Below are 6,000 nucleotides of genomic sequence, written 5' to 3' on the forward strand. Positions count from 1 at the left end.
TATAGTGCATCAAAAGAACTTACATCAATTTCTAGTCTTACCACAAATACATATGATGTGTCTTAGTGCTAGTTAACTATACGTACAAAAATAATTACAACACACTGTTTGCTACATACACCCTCATATAAAAATGATATAATTGATGCAAGTAAGTCTTTGTGTCAATTGGGACAAATATAAAATTCCATTAACAAATATGCATATTCGGAGTGAATAATGGACCTTATTTTGTTCCAGGTCAAATATAACTATAAGACGACCCTATATATTTCACACAAAGAAAATCAAAGAGAAAAGCAATCACTTCAATTATTTAATAAGAAAATGATTAAAACCTCACTTCTGGGTTCATAGTTAGATCTGTAGGAAAACATCATATGAATCTTCTCTTATATATCTAAACATCGTTAGTCAATCGAAGGCCTTTTGCCATACATCATGGGAATTTGGCGTGTAACTAAGGAACATGTGCGGCTAATATGCTCCAAGCATCTAACAGGATGGCCATGGTCAAACAGTTTTCAAAACTACTGTCTAGTCTAACTACATAACATGATACACAATACAGGGTTACATGTCAAATGTATGGAAGAATATTTAACCTTTATACATCTTATCTCCTCTAAATAATAAAGAAAAGGCAGAATGGTTATGCAGATAATCAGAGATATAACTTATATTCAAAAGGACACATTCAAATATTTAAACATGAGTTTAAACAACAAGGCAAACTGTATAGCAAGACATCCATATTACTAAAAACTGCATTTTTTTCATTTTAAAAGATCAATTTATAAACATGCAAATCAATTTTGTTTGCATTTTTTCTCTGTTTTGAAAAAACATAAGAGGGAAGAGTTTTTCTTCACATGCATAACACTAACTTATTTGTTTACTGAAACTGATGAATGTACATGATGAATACAAACTTAGAAGTATTTATTTTTCAAAATACTACTCAACAAAACATTAGGACATGCTATCAGATACCATGTTTAGTGTCAGATAATTTACGTACCAAATTTTACATAACAGAGAAAGTATCTGATTAGTGTCAGATAATTCATGTATCAAATGTACAAAAAAGACAAGGGGTTCTCTTCTGCAAAGAGCCGGCGTGTGTGTGTTTCTGGGTAAGCAGAGTTGTCTTTTCTGCATCCCAACTTGCCCGCTCGTTTTTGAAGCTCTCTTTCAGTTTTTCCATTGCTTCTAAGGCACTGGTCAGTTCATCCTTGGCCTTGGAAGTCTTTGCTTGTTGTGATTTGGTATTTTCTTGGAGGTCGGTGATTTGAGATTCCTTCTTCGTAAGCTCAGCCTGCAAGAAACATGAAAGTTATGAGATGACAGTGCATATTCAAAGTCCCAAGCACATAACAAGTAATATTCTTGGCACTTGGGGGCTAATGTCTATTGCTTCTTCTCACAAATTTTTTACAAGTCCCAAGCTCAATACAAGTATTATTCTTGGCACTTGGGGGCTAATGCGTTATTGCTCTAGTTACAACTACGGAATTTTGAGCCTTACAGCATAATTAGTCCCAACCTAACATATTTGTTAAGTCGGCCCTTGGGGGCTACACATGCAGAATTGAAGAGTTATTATTCTACAAGCCCCGGTTCATATTGACAGTATAAACTGGCCCTTGGGGGCTACGGGAGTTGATCTATATGGTTTTTGGAAATTTACAGAACATTTCATCATGTCCAATAAATTTTGCGGCTAAGGCAAGAATATTTATGCGGAGTTAACAGCAGCTACCTCATACCGCTCCTTCATCATGTTCACTAAACCGGCTTCATAGTCACGGCTGGTGTACAAACGGTTTAAAAACCCAGAATGGATATCTTGGGCGCTGAGGGGGGCATAACTTTCCAAGTCCGCTTTCCACTTGCCCTTGTCAACAGCAAAGATTTCTTCTTTGGCACTGTGTTTTGACAGAGCAATAGGGTTGCCAGGGGATGTGTAACCAAAGCCAGTAACCACAACATCATCAGCTTTGTCATCTGCAGCTTTAGTTGGGCTCGGCGGTTTAACAGCCTGAATCATCGGATCAACTTCAATATGTTCAACTTCAGTTTCATGATCTTGCGGTGGCAAGTCATCAGGAATATTTTCAACATTTGGATTAGACGGTTCAGGGGTCTTTTCCGGTTCAGATGGAATGGGGTCATCAGCCGGATTATTCACTTTAGCCTTTTTACTAGCTCTGGCTTTGGCCCTGAAAATAACAAAGTATACATCATGTTAGTATAAAGATCAAGTATAAGATATGAAGGGTCAATTAATATGCTCACCCAGGAACTGTTTTGAGGGTTGGAATTTGCGTCCCTGTTGATTCGCCAGAGCAGGAATGGGAAGTTCCCTGATAATTTGAATCAGACGGATTAAGAGGATGTCGGAAATAACCTGCCTTGGGATAACGTGTGTCAGAAGTATAAGAGACCTCTGGGCGGCGTTTACGAACCGGTGTGTTCGGTAAACCGGAGGAAGTAACCACCTGGCCACTATGCCGGGTTGCGGGGCGAGCTTCGTGTTGTTTTTTCTTCAAAAGAAAGTTTGGATCCAAGTAAGCTAGAGGGTGTGAAAATCTTACTTTCCGGTTTGCTTGACGGGTTTTCTGTGTTGGTAGAGGATCTGAGCTGGAGGAAAGAATAATTACCTCTACATCACCAGCATGGCTTGCCTCAGCGTCATCCTCATAATGATCATTGTCAATGAGGTGTATGAAAAAGGAGCCAAGAGAATCAAGTTCTACCTCTGACTCCGGGTTATCAATGTCATCATCGATGTTCAACTCGGTGGATTCGGCGGTTTTCTTCTTGGCAGGCTTCTTGTGGACTTTGGTCTTGGGGCGAACTGTTTTGGCCAGTTTATCCTGCGGCTTCTTTTTCCAGAATGGATCATCACCCTGTTAAAAGTTGAAAATATCATAAGGGAGTATTAAGAATATGGAGCAAGCAGGAGTTGAGCAGTTCTTACAGCTGGCGGTTTATTTGTAGCACAGAAAGGACTAAGTCCTGTTTTGCTGCACTCAGCCACAAGTATATCCAGCATTTTCTTGACAGCTTAAGTAACTTCAGTGTCAGTCAGTTGAATGTCAATGTGGCGTTGAGGATCTTTCAAGTCCCCTGTATATTCACACATTAAACCGGGGAGACGGCTTAAGGGTAAAATACTCCAGGATACCCAGCAGCGGACGAAATCAACGCATGTTAAACCGTTTGCCACAAAGGCTCCGAGCTTTGAAAGTTGTGGTGCATACTTGGCCCGTTCCTTTGCGCTGAGTCTTTGGGGGAGTGGATGTGTACTGCTAAGCAGGTGGGCATGATGACCCGGCAGAGGATACTCGTCAGCTGGAGATGTATCTCGGCAATAAAACCAAGTTTGATTCCAGTCTTTAGGATGGCTATGATGGTTGGCATGAGGGAAGCTGACATCTTTCCTCTTTTGGATGGATACCCCGCCAAGTTCAGTGTTGGGCCCATCGACAAATTCTGTATGGCGGTTTAAATAGTAGAAGTCTCTGAACAATTCAACCGTGGGCTCCTCTTGTAGATAAGCTTCGCAGAAAACTTGAAAGTTGCAAATATTGGATACGGAGTTAGGTCCAATATCTTGAGGGTGGAGTTGCAGGAAATGAAGCACGTCACAGAAAAAATTTGATCCGGGAGGGCTAAATCCTTGACTCAGATGGTCAGCAAAAACAATCACTTCCCCTTCCTTGGGTTCAGGAGGATTTTCAGGACCAGGGACTCTCCAGTGGATGACTTCCTTTTTTGCTAAAGCGCCAGTGGCAACAAACCCATTCAGCCTTTCTTCGGTAACCCGGGATTGAACCTAGTTGCAGGAGTAAAAGGACTTGGCCATTTGTTCAATAACCTGGAAGAAGGTTTATGCCGGTTTAAGATTCATGGTTAATCCGTTAAAAGTTAAAAGGCAGAAAGTGTTGAAGCATGCAAAAGTGCTAAACTAGAGATTGGTGTTATCAAGTTGCGGAAATGAGCAATTGGCGGTTTAAGAGGGGACTAATGGTACCTGGCGGGTTATTATTTTTTCCAAGTTAAACCGCTCACATAGATATTGAAAGTATAGATCTGAAGTTGGAAATGACTAAGTGATGAAAAACAGTTTCCACAGATTGATATTGCAGTTTCAGATCTACCGCGTGTCAGAAAAAGAAAATATATTCAGACCTAAATATTGGCGCTTGGACAGTTTATGAAGTTCCAGATTGGGTTTTCTACGCAAAAAAGTTGATCTGATGGAAAAAGAAGGGCTATTGTTACTACCACATAGGAATATATCAAGTTTGAATCCGCCATTTATGCTACGATGAAGAACAGGCGAAGAACAGTGCCGAACCTCCATGAGCTCGTGTGAACCCTAGTCAGATATGCGGAGGGGAGGAGGAAGAACTTACAGAGGCTGTTGAATGGAGGAGGCGCGCGAGTACAGTCTGGTCCGAACAGGTTGATGCAGCGGCGAATGTTGAAGCAGAGGAGAAGCTTGGCGGCGGTTGAGTTCGAGTGCTAGGGCGTCGCAAGGAAGACGACGAGACGAAAAGGCACAGGGGGGAAGTAAAAGGGACCCCCGGTCCTATTTATAAGGCGAATGGATAAGTGGCAAGCGCGGGAATCGAGGAGGTCAAAAAATGGATCTGTAGACATGCAAACGCCTTGATTTTCAGAGATTCATTAAAGAAAAGGAGATACATTAAAAGATTTTGGCTCTGTGTAAAGATTAATGGCAGGTGACATCACGGCGGAGTATCATAATTCTAGAAGATGACATCATGGCGAGTTATAAGTTTTACGAAGGTAGTGAAGGAGGGATTTTTCTAAGTGTTGAAGATTGATGCGAACAAGTTCAAATCAACCTGGGGCCTAATGTTGGGGATATAACTATTGAGTATAAACCGCCAAGGAGGGGCCGGATTATACTCATGATGATTACCAGTATTGAAGCCCATGAAGACATAGAAGATGGCGACTTATGAAGGAGACTTAATAAGAAGGCCCAAAGCCCAGAGGCGGGTTAGGGCCCATAGATGTAAACCGCCGTTGGCATATGACTTGTATTGTAAGATAGGAAAGAGTAGATACCGAGACGGACACGTTTATGAGCCGGCCATGATTCTGTGAACCGCCGGGCGTCAACCTGTGTATATAAAGGGACAACCCGGCGGCGGTTTAGGGACAAGAAACAATAGATCGAGAGCCAGGTTAAGCGTATTCGCTCCCTCGTCATCGAAACCCTAGCAATACCACCTCAAACTGGATTAGGCCTTTACCTTCACTGCAAGGGGCCGAACCAATATAAACTCCTCGTGTCCTTTATCCTATTTAACCCCTTTAAGCTAACTTCGTTGCGATGGCTCCATGACTAAGTCCTCACACTAGGACATCTGTCGTGACAATTCCACGACAGGATTGATTGAATCCTCGACATCATGGTTCATCTGATGACATCATCATGGAACATGTGGGAGACAACATGGGTATCCAGACCCTGCTGTTGGTAATTGGCCGGGGAGATGTCTCGGTCATGTCTGCATGGTTCCCGAACCCGTAGGGTCTACACACTTAAGGTTCGGTGACGCTAGAGTTGTTACGGTAAATTGTATGTGGTTACCGAATGTTGTTTGGAGTCCCGGATGAGATCCCGGATATCATGAGGAGTTCTGGAATGGTCCAGAGGTGAAGATTTATATATGGGAAGTCCAGCTTTAGTCGCCGGAATGGTTTCGGGGGTTATCGGTATTATACCGGGACCACAGAAAGGTGTCCGGGGGTCCACCGGGTGGGGCCACCTGCCCCGGAGGGCCTAGTGGGCTGAATATGGGTGGGGACCAGCCCCTTAGTGGGTTGTTGCGCCCCCCCCCCCCCAAGGGCCCAAGGTGCCTAGGGTTGGAAACCCTAGGGGGGCGCCTCCCACCTTGCTTGGGGGGCAAGTCTCCCCCTCCTGGCCGCCCCCCCCTCTAGATGCATCTAGGGGGC

The sequence above is a fragment of the Aegilops tauschii genome, chromosome 4 (assembly GCF_002575655.3).
Source record: "Aegilops tauschii subsp. strangulata cultivar AL8/78 chromosome 4, Aet v6.0, whole genome shotgun sequence".
NCBI classification, from domain to species: domain Eukaryota; kingdom Viridiplantae; phylum Streptophyta; class Magnoliopsida; order Poales; family Poaceae; genus Aegilops; species Aegilops tauschii.